Source organism: Homarus americanus, unplaced genomic scaffold, assembly GCF_018991925.1.
Source record: "Homarus americanus isolate GMGI-L3 unplaced genomic scaffold, GMGI_Hamer_2.0 scaffold24922, whole genome shotgun sequence".
In the NCBI taxonomy this organism is placed as follows: domain Eukaryota; kingdom Metazoa; phylum Arthropoda; class Malacostraca; order Decapoda; family Nephropidae; genus Homarus; species Homarus americanus.
Window position 1 is genome coordinate 6,349,768 of NW_024722610.1, and position 16,073 is coordinate 6,365,840.

At 39.9% G+C, this 16,073-nt stretch overlaps 1 protein-coding gene across 1 annotated transcript in view; it reads right to left on the reverse strand.

The window, feature by feature from the left end:
* LOC121862946 (transcription factor IIIA-like) overlaps positions 1 to 16,073 on the reverse strand; it is a 247,654-nt gene that overhangs the window by 93,959 nt on the left and 137,622 nt on the right. The gene's annotated exons all lie outside the window — the stretch shown is intronic.

Here is a 16,073-nt window from a genome sequence, read left to right on the forward strand (position 1 = left end):
ATAATGCCCAAACACAAGCCAACCTCTGCCTCTGGTCCTCCAGTGAAGAAACAATGCTCTGTGATTACCCTGGAAGGAAAATTGGCCATTTTAGCCTTAATAAAAGGTGGGATGTTGGTTGCTGCTGTGGCACAGAGGTACGGACGCAATGAATCAAGTGTGAGGTCCATTATGATTCGGGAGAAGGAAATTCGTGAAACTCTGTCTACAAGTGCCTCATTTACTGCTAAGGTGACTAGCCAGCTTAGAGATGTAACTCTAATGAAGGTGGCGAAGGCATTAAACATCTGGGTTGAGGATATGAACCAGAAACGTGTCCCCATCAACGGTAACATGGTCAGGGAGAAGGCACCGAGTCTTTATGACCAATTTAAATCTGAGGTTCCTCAGGACAGAGCATCCACCAGCACTGATAAGAATTATAAAGCCAGTGCAGGTTGGCTCAACAATTTGAGGAAGCGTTTCAACCTGAAAAATATGAGAATCACTGGCGATTCGGCATCAGCGGACAAGGCAGCTGCACAGGTGTTCCCAGACGAATTCAGGAAACTGATTGAGGAAAATGGATATCTTTCAGAGCAGGTCTTCAATGTTGACAAAACAGGTTTGTTTTGGAAGAAACTAACAACCAGAACCTACATTTCCAAGTCTGAGCAACAGGCCCCCAGGTTCAAGGCTGCGAAAGACCGAGTCACACTCCTACTATATGCCAACGCAGCAGGGTATATGATAAAGCCAGGCATGATTTATAGGTCTGTCAACCCTCGTCCTCTGAAGGGAAAAATAAGAATCTCCTCCCCGTCTACTGGCAGTCAGACAAGAAAGCCTGGGTGACAGCAATGCTTTTCCTTGAGTGGTTCCACAAATGTTTTAACCCCAAAGTAAAGAGCTACCTAGAGAGCTGGACCTGCCTTTCAAGGTGTTGCTGGTCGTTGAAATTGCACCTGGCCACGCGGCTGCCATAAAATTCGGACACGATGACGTCGAGGTAGTGTTCCTTCCACCCAACACCACCTCCATCCTCCAGCCTCTCGACCAGGGCATGATTCGGTGCTTTAAGGCAGGGTACACACGCCTCACCTTCGTCCACATTCACAACGCCAGGGAGGACGGCACTAACAACAGTGTTATGGCATGCTGGAAGGAATTCAGCATTGCCAATTGCATCACTTTTGTGAAGGAGGCCATGGGTGCACTGAAACCTGTCGGTTAATTCGTGTTGGCGGGCACTGTGGAGTGACTGTGTGCATGACTTCAAAAGATGCCCTACGATAGACTCTGAAGTTAAGCACATCATGAGGGTGGCCAGGGCTGTAGGCGGTGATGGGTTTGAAGACATGGTCGAGCAGGAAATCGAGAAGTTAATCCAAGGGCACAGGGAAACTCTGAATGATGCGAAGTGAGGAGGAAATCGTGAGAGCGGACGAAGAAGACGGCGGTGGAGACGACGATGATGATGAAGAACAAGAAGAGCCAACATGTTGGGATATACACAAGTTTAGTGAAGTGTTTCAGGTGGCTGAACACTTGAAAAACTTAGTGTCTAAGTATGACCCCTCTATGGAGCGCAGCATCAACTTTTCACGAAGTCTTACAAGCCTTATGGCTCAGTATAAAAATATGTTCCAGCGCCTTAAGAAACAACAACAGCTTCCCATCACCATGTTCTTTAAGAAAACCTCAACATCAACATCGTCAGCAAATCAGCCAACGCCCTCAACTTCTCGCAGTGACCTTGAGCTGCCCACATCCTCCCCTCATTCATTACCTGACTTTGATGATCCCCCCACGGTGATGTTGGAAAGGGATGAATAATCTCAAAATAACAACACAAGTTTGTGGGTTTTTATAAGAGAAAAACTTCAAGCCTAAAACCACCTTTATTCCATTAATTATCACTTGCTAACTGGGAGGAGGGAGAGGGGAGATTAATGAGTGTTTTCAGTGCAGGTGGGGGGGGTCAGGGACTCGGATATAAATTATACAACACAGGGAGTTAAGGTTTTTGCTTATGAAATATCACTGACTTGATTTGCAGAATATAACTTGCATTGTTGGAATTCTTGCAAGATTCATGCAAGACAACGATTAAATAGAGTATAAACATCCCAAAGTTAGCATTATACATAAAAATTATAGTAATTGACTTTGTACGTTTGAGTACAGGTTGTGATAATTTATGTGGTTGCTCAGCACTTGTGGTTGCAGTTGCAAAGCTTCGTGACATCACGTGACATAATGCGTCTCCCTATGCCCTGGTTTATTAACTGATCAGTTGTCCAAGTGCAAAAGTAGCCAAATCAAGCCATCATTTATCAATTAATTTTAAAATAGATTATATAATGTAAAATGTTATAAGACAATGGTTTAGTAGAGCTGTTACTGTGTGTGTTGCATAAGTGCCTTGGCATGTCACCTCACCTACTGTCTCGTCACTTCACCACCTCACCCTTCGTCTCGTTAGCACAGTTCGGACTTTCATTGATTTATAACAGTACTATTTTTACTTTTTTAGTATTGTATGTACATTTAAAGAAATATTTATATTTGCACGGTACATTAATATCTCCATAAGCCGGAATCCCTCAAACCTGGAACTTTCCGATTGCCGGAATTGAAATTTTCTCGGAAAATTGTTCCTAAAGTTGAAATTTTCTGGAAAATTCCGGCTTTGGGAACGATTTTTCGAGGTGCACATTTTCCAGAATTCCAAGAAAATTTTCCCAATACAGTAAAGCCTCAAATAACGACGGTAATGTGTCCTCCAATATTGCAGTGTAAGGTGAATCATCGTAGCGTGAATCATTAATTACCATTAAAATAAAGCAATAATAATGAGATGCTTTCCCATGTGTGACCCTTTCATATCTTTTGTGTGGCTTTTTACCATCTTTTTCCCCCAAAACAATACAATTAATGAAAATTGCAAACAATATTCTTTAAATAATGTTTCTGAATGCACCTTATACAACATAAATTAATAATAATATGGTCACACAAGAGATTGTATTCCATTGTTTTCGTTAGTGCTTACAGCCGTGAGTCCGGGACGATAGTTCTACACGAGAAAATGAAGAAAATAAGACCCTGGTTGTAGCTGCAGTAAAGTTAATGTAAAACAATGAGTATACATGTACATGTTTTAAGTAATGTTATTTAATGTTATAAAAGGAACAATAGAAGTAGCTACCACTAATGGCAAAGAAAAAAAAGTGAGGTGGATTGGAACACTAACATATCGTGCACATTTAAGGATACCGTGTCATTTATCTTTTTAAGAATATGTACAAAAGATTCATTATTGTTTATTACTGATTATCTATTTCATTGAATTAATCTTTATACAGCCACTCCTCGACTTACGATGGGGTTAGGGACCCAAATCCAGGTCGTAAGTCGAAAATGCGAAGATAATACAGTACATAGAAAATCTAAAATGGGTGTCTCTTTTTCTTCTCAGCACCACAAAACTCTCACTTTTAAGCTTGCCAACCATTTTAAAGGGAATTACAAACGAAAATTTTGTCAGTACACAGCGCGATCACTAACGTCGGGACTCGAAAATACGTAATTTAAAAAAAAATTGTACGAATGCAGCAGTCGTATGTCCGGTTGGTCGTAAGTTGAATAAGTCGTAAGTCCAGGAGTACCTGTAATGTTATTTAATATACAGTAAAAGTAACCACTGATATACAGTTCGTGCGCACTCAAGGAAAGTCATTTACCTAAAGAATATGTACAAAAGATTCATTATTGTTTATTACTGAATATGTATTTGATTGAATTAATGTTTATATATGTGAAATGAACAATGCAATTCATCAATAATACGTAGAATATTAAAACACACAAGAGGAAAACAAGACGGCATGGTTCTACATAAGAAACTGAAGAAAATAAGACCCTGGTTGTAGCTGTAATGAACTTAATTTAAAAAAATTGAATACCTGTATGTATGTTTTAAATAATGTTATTAATGTTAATAAATGGAACACTAGAAGTAGCTAACCACTATTGGTAAAGAAATAAAGTGAGACGATTGGGAACGTACTCCATCGTCACCTTCTTCACACCATAGGCGGCTTTCACAACTCCCTCAATGGTTTCATTCAACATCGCAGCACAGCACACTCCATTGCTTCCTTTTATTGCAATCAGACTGCCCGCATCTCCGTCTTCCTTGATATCAAGGGAGCCTTTGATACGGCTCAGTCTGCCCTCATTTTAGCTGAACTTGTGCGGTTAGGGGTTAAAGGGAGACTTCTACAATGGATCGCCTCTTACCTCACTGGACGTCAGGCCCGGGTTCGCGTTGAAGGCTCTATGTCTCCTGTTCAAGAAATGAACCTCGGCACCCCTCAAGGTGGAGTCCTGAGTCCCACCTTGTTTAACACTCTCATGCACTCCATTGCATCTCTCCCGTGGCCGACAAAAGTTGTCCACTCAGGATATGCCGACGATGTCCTCCTCCAAGCCCCTGACTACCTCAGCATGCAGGAAGCCCTTGATCTGGTCTCCAGAGAGTGTGATTCACTTGGTTTCCTTCTTTCAACTGCAAAAACAAAAGCCATGTGGCACGGTCGTGTTGTACCTCCACCCCTTCTCTTATCAGGAACGCCCTTGGACTGGGTTAATGAGACAAAATACCTGGGTGTGTATGTAACTCGCACACGTTGTCAGATCCCTGAAGTCCGCTATCTTCGAGACATATGCTTTCGGCGTCTCGCTCCCCTCTCTACCATGTGCAGGGGTTCCCTTGGTGCCACCATCCCTGTACTTCTCACCATGTACAAGTCCTTTGTCCGTTCCTGTGTCGACTACGCCGCCCCTGCCCTCGTCAACATTAGTCGGACTGCTGTCAACCGTCTCGAAGTTATCCAGAGGAAAGCTGCTCGTATCATCCTTGGGGCTCCTCAGTGGACACGCTCTACTTCTTTATATACCTGTATAGATATGTAAATACCAAGATATGTGAACACGCCTGATGGCAAGACTCTGTTACCATTCATTGTACCATTTATTCATATGTCTGTATTACTACATATTATTATAGCATGTCTGATATCTATGCTTATGTCTAATGCCTATGTTCACTTACTATGTCCCGATGTACTATGTCTGTACCGCACTAGTCAAGTAACTAGAAGACCTCATTTATTGTCCTAGTAATGTCTAGCAACTCTCCTTGCCTAGCTAGCTAACTTCCCTCAGATCGGCCCAGGCCTCGTTACGACGAGGAGTCCCTTGTGCTGGCTCCTGCTTCTGTATCGGTTGGTTATCCTGCCAAGTCTTGTACTACTTATGGAATATATCTACTGCTCGCGCCCTGGAGTTTGAAGAACCTTGTTTAGGATTGCATCCCACCACAATACCGAACTTGGTCTTTCCCCCTTACAGGATCGTGTCCAGGAGTTTTACCTAAAAACTACTTTTTCCATTCTACGGGATCCTCGGGGCAACTATGTCCAAACCAACTTGACTCCTGCTGTCCGAGACCGACCTCCATCTAGAAGACAGTGGCGAGGGTCAATCATCCGAGCCCTGATATTGTTGTCACCCCTGCTGTTGGTTCGTCTCCTTCTCCCTGGCTGGATTTTCAACCTGAAGTGATTGCCCTCGGTGGACCGCTCCCGAAATCCCAGGTGAACCCTGTTATTCTCTGCAAATACCACCTCTCCAGGATCGCCCACTGGTCCCCAGGTAGGGTCGTCCTCTACACTGATGGTTCTGTTGACCCCGCTACAGGTAGGGCCGGGGCTGGTGTCTACATCTCCCGTCCTGATGCCCCTGAGCCTATCAAACTGTCTCTCAGAGTTTCTGACAGGGCATTCTCCACTCAGGCTGAACTAATAGCCCTCCTTGCTGCCCTTCTCGCTGAGGAAGAAGCAGATGGTTTCTGCCCCTTGCTTGTCTGCTGCGATTCCAGGTCTGCTCTCGATGGGATCGCATTTGGATCAGGGGAAAATAAGGACCTCATCCTCCGAATACGAGGGTTAACATCCAAACTTCAGGATGCAGGCCATCCTGTGACATTCCTATGGATACCCAGTCATGTCGGTATCTTGGGGAATGAGGCAGCAGATGGCCTTGCCAAGACTGGCTGCAACAGGGCCACACCTGACTACGTTGTTCCTCGAACACTTTTACAGATTAGGACCCAAATTCGCCGCAAACAGAGAGAAGCTCGGGAAGCAGCCATCCCCCTGGACTCCCCGCCCACCTGGTACGATGTCCTCCGTAAACTTCCTGACCTCTCGTACGACTACGGGAAAGGGTCGCGGAAAGGGGACGTGATTGCTGCCCGTATCATCATTGGGTATGACTTTGCTTGGGAGATTGGTATCCCCGCATCCCCTGAGCAACGATCTTGTGCATTATGCAGAAGACCCGACAGCAGCACCCTTATCCACTACCTCCTAAGATGTCCCCACACACAACGCTTCCGTGACGCCTGCTGGACCACCACTCCACGACCCCCTGACGGAGACACGATGATCCTCCCCATACTGGCCAGATATTTTGTAAATAACATTGATTATGTGTTAAAGGAATATCCTTCCTTCCTTAGGCTTTAGTAAGCCCCTTTATAATATTTATACTGCATATACTTGTCACAACTTGCCAAATGCTTCTGGTGTCAGTGTACAGGGGTACCTAGTGACAGCACTAGGATCCCAATGGTGGTAAAGTCTAAAACATAAGGACAGCCAATGAATATTGTAAGAGTTTTTACTCAGATGACAAAGTCATCAGGTTCAACTCTGGCTGAAGCTGTAGGTTCCACTCTGGCTGAAGCTATAGCTTTCCATAAAGCTGTTGCTGAAACTGTTACTCAACCTGAAGTTGAAGCTGCTTATGATGCTGAATTTGATGGTGTAGCTGAAGTTGATGGTTTAGGCCTTTGAATAATAAAGCTCTCCAAAGAACCTTGCAGAGCTGCTTTCTTTTCTCATTACAGTATACATCTTTATGTAGAGGTCATTTGCATTTATTTAAATTTTAATGCTTTGTTTTGTTAATGGATCCACTTCAGAAAATATGTTCATTGCTTGCTCCATATAATATCCACAGACCTCTAACCTTTTTCATATCGTTTTAACACATCTAGATTCTGGGCACTTTCTATTAGCTTTTGAACCAACACTACCATCACTTGCTCTCTTGCTCATGTTGAATAGGGATGCAAAAATGCTGTAAGAAACTTGAGAAAGTTTTTCTCCCTGTTCCAGATGCGTGAAAACAAAAGGCCCGCCAAGCTCCGACTGTTGAATACCACTCATTAGCCGGGCAACTTCTTTGTGCAAGGTGCTCTTAATTTTTATTACGGTATTTATTTTTTTATGATACATAAAGGAATTTTGTTATAATTTATATGAAAATGTAATTTTACTTCATTTTTATTATATTTTGGTTGTAAATACGAATGAAATAAGGACGTAAATTGAATTGGGTCCTAAATTAACTAGGGTTGTATATATGAAAAGTTGTTGGTCGAACTGTTGTTATCAGAGGCTTTACTGTATTGGGGATTGGGTCGGTCCGGATTTTCGGATTTTCCGGATTCTCAGGCAGTACTTTTAAAATTAAAATTTAAGGAGTAATAAAGAAGAGATGAACAGGTACATTTTGATAGTTTATTCATTAGCAAGTAAAGCATGCTTCATTTATCAAAACGAGCAGTTTTAAAGAAAAATAAAGTCAACACTAGACAAAAATGTAAACAAACTGTCTAATACCATGACGAGTCTTCAAATTCCTAAGCCATCCATCACTAAATGCGCACTCTGATTCAATGTTCACTTGCTCCTTAAAAGACTTTGCTTTGGCAATAAGCATCGGCCCAGAAATTGCCATACCTTATGATCGTTTTAACAAAAACCATTCGTGCAACACTTTATCAAGATTTTCTAATTTGAGTCAATGTAAACTTTTTCTTTAAGCAATTTTAATGTAAGGCTCAGAAGAAGCTGTGAATTCTAGAATTTTATTCTTTGCCTTTTTTATATCATAAATTGTAGACTTTCTAATGTTGTATGTTTCCATTAGAACAGCATTGCTCACATTACATTCTAGTTTCTTAATTATTTCAAGTTTGTCACTCAATTTCAATGTGTTCTTCTTTCTCTTCACACAACGAAGTTTATCTACTTTAGGGGCCATTATTATGGGCTTGTACTCTGTACATGGAAAGAGTAGGACTCAAAATTACATACTTTGTCACAGTTTGATTGCTTGTTTTAAAGTGGCGATCGTGTGGTCGTTTGTTGTCGCTGTGCAGCTGTGGCATTCACGCATGCACACATACACACAAAAGATTTATAGTGCCTCAAATTTTACATTTCAGTTCAAGCTAATTACAAAACTAACAAAATTAGCTACCTATAATTTACAATTACTTTTATTATTAGAATTATGTAAATTAATTTTTTAAAGCAACTCCATTCATTCACATAACCCACAAAAGCCCGCTAAATTTAAAAAGTTTGAGTTTTCGAAAAGTCCGGATTCTCGGGTGGTCCGGATTCCTGGCATCCGGATTTTTGGACTTTTACTGTAATAAGGAAACACCACTACACTCATTCCCCCCACCAATAACCTCTCCCCTCCCCCCCAAACGTAATTAACATACGAATACAAAGGCAGAGTTTGCATAATCTTTGGTAAAAACAGTACAGGTTGAGAAACCTATATCCGAAATTCCGAAAACAGAAAAGTTCTGAAAACCGAAAGTTTTTTTTTTGTGGGACAATTTTTTTTTTTTTTTTTTTTTAACAGGATTAGCCCACCTGGGCATAGATCACTGACCCACATCAGGGCCTCGGGGGCGAAAATGTAATACAGTAGTAATAATAATTATAATAATAATTATTCATAGTAAATAAAATTTTTAATAAAAATACACCAAAATAAAACAATAATGTTAACAATAATAATAATAACAATAACAATAATAATAATAATAATAATAATAATAATAATAATAATAATAATAAAAATAATAATAATAATAATAAAATATAACAATAAAATTAATAATAATAACAATAATAAAATAATAATAATAATAATAATAATAATAATAATAATAATAATAATAATAATAAAGAAATACAAGAATGAAAAAAAGATCAAAAGTGAGAAACACGATCTAGACCTATGAATTATTATTATTATTATTATAATTTTTATTATATTTTCGCCCCCCGGGCCCTGATGTGGGTCAGTGATCTATGTCCGGGCGGGCTAATACACATTAAAAAAATCTGAAAACCGAAAAATTCCAAAATCCGAAATGCCTCTGGCCCCAAGGATTTCAGATAAGGGGTTGTCAACCTGTATTATGACAATAGTATTACAATCTTACTTTGTTTAGTTCCTTCGTTTTATTATCCCTGAAGATCGTAACAACTTCAAGTTACATAAATCCTTAGGAGTGCGTATAATTTTAATGGCCTCATCATAATGAAACACGTATTGATCAAAGTTTTTTTCTGCCCTCGCTAAAAATCGCCACACAGATTCTTCATCAACTAAATCATGCAAGGAAGGGTCTGTTGCAGGTCGAGGGCCACCGTCTTGACATCACCATTCCCAGGGCCACCCTGCTCCGCCTGGTGAAGAAGGTCCCGAGGCACTATGTGATGGCCTTGTGCTCCATCAGGGTGTTCCTCACGTCGCTGGTGTCCTGACCATCCTTCTGGAGAGAAGAGATCTGGGTCCTCAGCTTCTCACAGGTGTTGCAGACGTCTGTGAGAAGAGCACAGAACACGATGTTGTAGTTCCTCGTGAACACAGTGTGGTAACAACTCTCGGAAACAGTTTCCTCATCAAGATAATGTTCGCTCATCCACATAAGGTACATGCTGTAAAGTTCGGTGATGCTGCCCCCGGCCTCCAGGTTCCGCTTGTGAGGGTTGTACGTATGGCTGTAATGGCTAGCAAGCACTGGCAGGGCACAAATGTGCTCATGCACATGTTGCAGGCGGCGCCCTGTGATGGCCCTGGTGGATGGATGATGTCCTCGCTTGTCAGAGATGGGCGTTCCACTTGGTGATTCCTTCCTCTTATGCATCAGGACCTCCATCTTCTTCTTGCCAAGCTCGTGAATAGAAGCAAAATCTTGGCAGCAGACCTTAAACTCGTGCTGCTGAAGCTTCACAAAAAAATGGTAGTTAAAAGGCCTACGGCTCACTTCAGCTTCAGTCCGCTTTCTCTTCACGGGCATGTCCCTGATAAGTGCTTGCAGGTACCCATTCTGGGTGTTATAGTCACCAATTGCCCAGAAATTGGTGAATATGGTGTCGATGTTATCCCTGGCAAGCTTGTCGAAGCAGCTGTCTGGGCAGGGAGGGCACACCTGCCTTGCCTTGACTACTTTCTTGGTGCTGTAACTTACATACTCCTCACCCAAATTCCGTTTACGCTTGGCAACCTCCTTTGCCCACTCGTCAACCCTACGCTCTCTCATCATATAGGGCCTTGTGGGGTACGTTCCTGACCCCTGCAATCTGCATTAGGTGGTGCTCCACCAACACTAGGCTCCCCAACTTCACCAAGTAGCTCATCACCAACATTCTCATGCAAGTCCCCTGCACCATCGCCAGTAGCACTTGTATCACCATAATCAACAGTAAATTCACCACTAAAATCACACCCACCAAGCATTACTGGGGTGTCCACGTGAGCATTGGCATCAAACATAACGCTCAGGAATAATGGGCTCCTGAACCCACCCAAGAAGGCCTGGCTTCACTTGAGTCTTGCTCTAATATCGGGCAGATATTGCACAGCACTTCTTACACCCGTGGAACACGAATAACATCAATGTTACGCCGAAAAGTTATGAAAAATAGCAGTAGAAAATACACTTAACCTCCTGGTGTTAAAATACGCGCCAAAACTAAGGAAGAGGCAGCATCTGGGCACGCGGATTGGCAGAGGAGCTGTGATGTAGCAAGGGGAAATCCAGCGCGATTGGCTGCTTCGGGGAGTATGGTCTGAGGGAGGCGCGCTGTCATTGGCTCGCGCTCCTCTCGCTCCTTCCCTACCCCCAAAAAGGTTCACTTCCGTCAACACACCTACACATCACACATACACCCCTACATCACACACAAACACACCCTCCAACAACCAGAAACACACCCCAACACCACTCACACACCCACAGCAAAGGAATTAAGACACATCTGCGTGTGTGTGACTGCATGGTAGCGAGTTAAATATCAGCTCTTGAGGAGCACTTGGCAACACTTATTTCCACTCCACCTCTCTATTTACCCACACCTTTCTTCTTTCTCACTCCATATTTAAAAATGTTATGTAACGAAATGAAATGTTGAAGAGATACAACTTTGCTCATTTATAGTTATACAGGTTGTACCTCTCTAGTCCGGCAACCTCGGGGCCTGACCGGTGCCGGACCATGGAAATTGCCGGACCATGGAAATTCACCCTTTTCCTGGATAGATAGTGACTTGTGCTTATGCCTGGAAGCACTAGCACCACTTTCTCTGCATCATGGTCTCTTTGAAGACATATTGAAGGGTTAAATGTCGTATAGTAGCTTCTCAAATTTCGCGAGTTTTTAATTCTTAACATATTTTATTGGAACACACACAAAAATAAATAAATAAAAATTTTGACGGCGGAAACTTGAATTTCGACGGGTTTGAACGGCCCGCCAACGTGCAGACGACGTGCATAATCGTGTAAACAGCGTCATTTCTCTTATGTACAAAAGATTCATTATTGTTTATTACTGAATGCCTTTTTTATTGAATTAATGTTTATGTGTGCAAAATGAGCAATACAATTCATTAATAATACGTAGAATATTAAAACACACGAGGAAATGACACAGCATTGTATTCGTTGATTACAAAACCAGTGACTGACTGGTTCTACATATAAAACTGAAGAAAATAAGACCTTGGTTGTAGCTGTAGTAAAATTAATATGGTTGTTTTAAGTAATGTTATTAATGTTAATAAATGGAACAATAGAAGTAGCTAACGATAATGGTAAAGAAAAAAGAGAGATCGCATATGTAAGTGCGCATGCGCACACGTGAAAACATATCATCATTACTTTACATAAGAATATGAAAGCAACATTTATTTACTGTTCATATATATTTTAATTAATGTTTCTGAATTTTTTTTTATTGAATTAATGTACGTGTGTGCAAAATTAACAATACAATTTATTAATAATACGTGGAATATTAGAGGGGACGAGACGGCTGCCGGCATTGTTTATGTTAAAGCTTACGAAACCAGTGACTGATTGGTTCTACATATAAAACTGAAGAAAATAAGACCCTGAGTTTAGCTGTAGTAAAATTAATGTAAAAAATGAATATGGTTGCTTGAAGTACCTGTAATGTTATTTAATGTTAATAAATGGAACAATATAAGTAGCTAACCATTAATGGTAAAAAAAAAGTGAGACTGCTCGTATGTAAGTGCGCACATGTGAAAATATATCGTCATTACTCTACATAAGAATATGAAAGCAATACTTATTTACTGCTCATATATATTGAAGGGTTAAATGTTGTACTCTGTATAGACTAGCAGAGAGAGAGAGAGAGAGAGAGCAGCCGAACTGCCGGATGTAAACAAACCTTAATTTCCTGCGACTTTTTATTTTTATTAAGGGGATTAGCCCACCCGGGAATAGGTCACTGACCCACATTAGGGCCTGAGGGGCAAAAATTTAATGATCCTGTAATAATAATAATAATTCAGATAAGTAAAAAAAAAGAAAAAAGAAGAAGCTGCCTATCTACCTATTGGACAAACTAAAATCGTTCCGGACCACGGGAGTTTCCGGACCACAGAATGCCGGACTAGAGAGGTACAACCTGTATCTGTATTTACCACAATCTCTGTAAAAATACTTTAGGTTTTGTGTTTATTCAAGACATCTTCAGGTCATGAGACCCACTAATCCTCCACCCAAGAAAGGGTAACCTCACATTTCATCAGATCAGTAATACGAGACCGCTAATCCCCCATCCTGCCTCCACCTGACATTGCATCAGGTCAGATCAGTTACATGAGACCCAATAATCCCCCACAGCTCTATGGGAGTGAAAAATATCAATCTTTGCTGTAACACAGCTTCATTCATGTCATTATCCTGCAGATTTTTAATTTTTAAATATACAGCTATTTATTTAATTAACCAAACTTTTAGATAAACTATTCTGGATTACAGTGGTCCCTCGGTTAATGAACACAATTCATTCCACAGAGTCGTTCGTTAACCGAAAATTTCGTTAACTGAATCCATTGTTTCAATGGGATATTGGGTAAATTGGTTCCAGCTCACAGAAAAGTACATACAAAGTAAAAAAAAATGTCGTAAAGTACACTTACTTTGAGGTGTGTATGTAGAAGGTTCCTGGTTGATGATGATGATGGGAATTAGAAGTGGGGGTGGAGGAGAAGGGAGAAGAGAAATCACCTTTCAGGGGACCCATGCTTGATTCCGTCATTTTACCAATAAAATTTTAGGTTCACTGGGTGTAATTCAAGATTATTTTATTTAAATCAACACCGCACTGTGCTATATATTATCAATATGTTAACTAAATTTCAGAAGGACCAATAATTTCAATATAAAAATGCAAAAATATTCAAGACACCAACAAAATAGATGTTCACTCCACTGTCAACAAAGCCACACTGACGCCTGATGGCTGAGTCAAGCGGTTGATGGGCGCACAAAAAACTAGTTCCCTGTACTGCATGTATTATCAATATGTTAACTAAATTTTAAAATGACTAATAATTTTAATATAAAAATGCAAAAATATTAAAAAGCACAACTTTCTTGATATTTACTCCACTGGAAACGAATGTAAACATAGAACAGATTACTGAATTGGCAGACTAGCCCATCAGCTGATAAGCTGATGCTCACAACAAAACGTGTTGTTCGTAAGGATTTCATTAATAAAAGTTTTGTTCATTAGCCGAATTGAAAATCCTTATGGGAGGTAATTCGTTAACCGAAATTTCGTTAATCAAACCGTTCGTTAACCGAGGGACCACTGTATTATAGTAAAGAAATTAAATTTCTAACTTAATTACATCTGTATTTACAGATTCCTGTAGTTTAGACTCAAGGAAAACATCTTCAGAAACATTCTGGGGAAGTGGGGTAGTGTGTGTCTGTGGAAGAGGTTCTAGTTTAGACACTTGGAAACTTTTCCCAGTACAGTAACTGGAAAAGGTTCCGGGTATAAGAAATTTTTCCGGGTTTGAGAAAGTCGTCTTGTTACCCGGAAATCTCTCATCCCCAGAAGTGCTCTGCACCAATTGTTCTGGCTTACGTGGAATTTTACTGTATTTGGCCTATAAGATGACACCTGGTTTCAAGGTGGTTTTTTGTTGATTCAAGTGTCATTTTATACACCAAAATTTACGATATTAGGAATTCTTAATGAGAGAAGCTTTAAGTGATAATGATGAACTAAAATTTAATGGTAAAGTAATATCAAATAAACTCAATGCAGATGATACTGCTCTTATTATGAATATTGAAGAGGTATTACAAAAACTCGTTAACAGGGTAGAGGAAAAGGTAAAAAATATGGTTTAAGAATTTATACAAGTACAGTAGAATGTCGAAAAAACGCGAGATACGTTCCAAGAGAGGTTGCTTTAAACCAAATTCGCACTAAATCAAAGTGTTGTTTCAATGGAATAATTTTGTTTGGTACTTGCGAGAATCGCAAAATACTAAAAAGACTGACAGTCTACCCAGATGCACCTCAGCCCATCTCCTAGAATAAAAAAACCCAATTGTTTTTGTAGTATTATGTTGAAAGAAACACTCATAAATCAACACAGCAAAAATTATGGGAGTCAAAATGGTCTGTTTACTGGCTGGGAAGATGGGGGGGAGGGAGGTGAGTGATATGTTTGACAGTTGATGCCAAGGTCTAGTGTTTATTTATTTATCTGTCCTTAAGAGTGACTTTAAGTTTTTCTCTTAGAAAATGTCACTGAACTGACCTGGGAGAATAAAATTAACATTGCTGGAATTCTTATAAGATAGTGATTAGTTTGAATATATATATATACTGTCCATGCTATAGTTTGCATTAGACATATAAATGGCTAAAAAATTTAAGTTTTGTGCAAAATATATGAGGTTTATATTCAAATTATTCACTGTCTTGCAAGGATTCCAGCAATGCAAATTATATTCTCCTAACTTTAGTCTGTGATATTATATAAGATAAAAACTTAAAGCTTACTGTATAACCACCAAACCCTGGCTGAGAGGGGGGGGGGGAAGGGGGGGAGGTGACAGTGACATATTTGACAGTTGGCACCAAGGTCGAGTGAAGTATTTATTTATTTGTTTATTTATGTCCTTTATATTGAGTTTTTGTTTATAAAATGTCACAGAAGTGACTGGAGAGAACATAATTTACATTGCTGGAAATCATATAAGATAGTGAATTAATTTGAATACCTGTATAATCATGCTATAGTTTGCACAAGACAAAAATTTTAGTAATTAATTAGTACATTATTTTGAGTACATGTACAGTACAGCTTTGCCCTTAGGACAGTGTAGCGTGCCCAGAGAAACATTAGGCGTGTCTTTTAAAATATGATGCGCCAGATTGACTCGCGCAAAATAGGAAAGAGTCAATTTAAATTGAAACATTGTCCTTAATTGTGGGTGTCGCTTTAAATCAATAATCTTTAATTGAATCGCTATAAATCAACGTTCTACTGCTCCGTGAAGACTAAAGTAATAGTTGTTTCCAAATTAGAAATAAATCCTACAATAAAAATTATTGTAGGAAACAAGAATTTAAACGGGTGGATTTTTTTTTTTTTGTAATTGGGAAGTAACACTAGCTTAATGGTGTGGGTCAGCAAAGATAGCTGGGTCGTTAATCTTGAAACAACTGTTGTAGTGTTTAAAATGTTTTTTCTCACTAAAATCCATATGCCGATATATGGAAGAAATAAAAGCAAAAATAGGGCAAGCAAAAACAACATTTAATAATAAAAGATCTAATGAAAAGGGACATTAACTTCAAT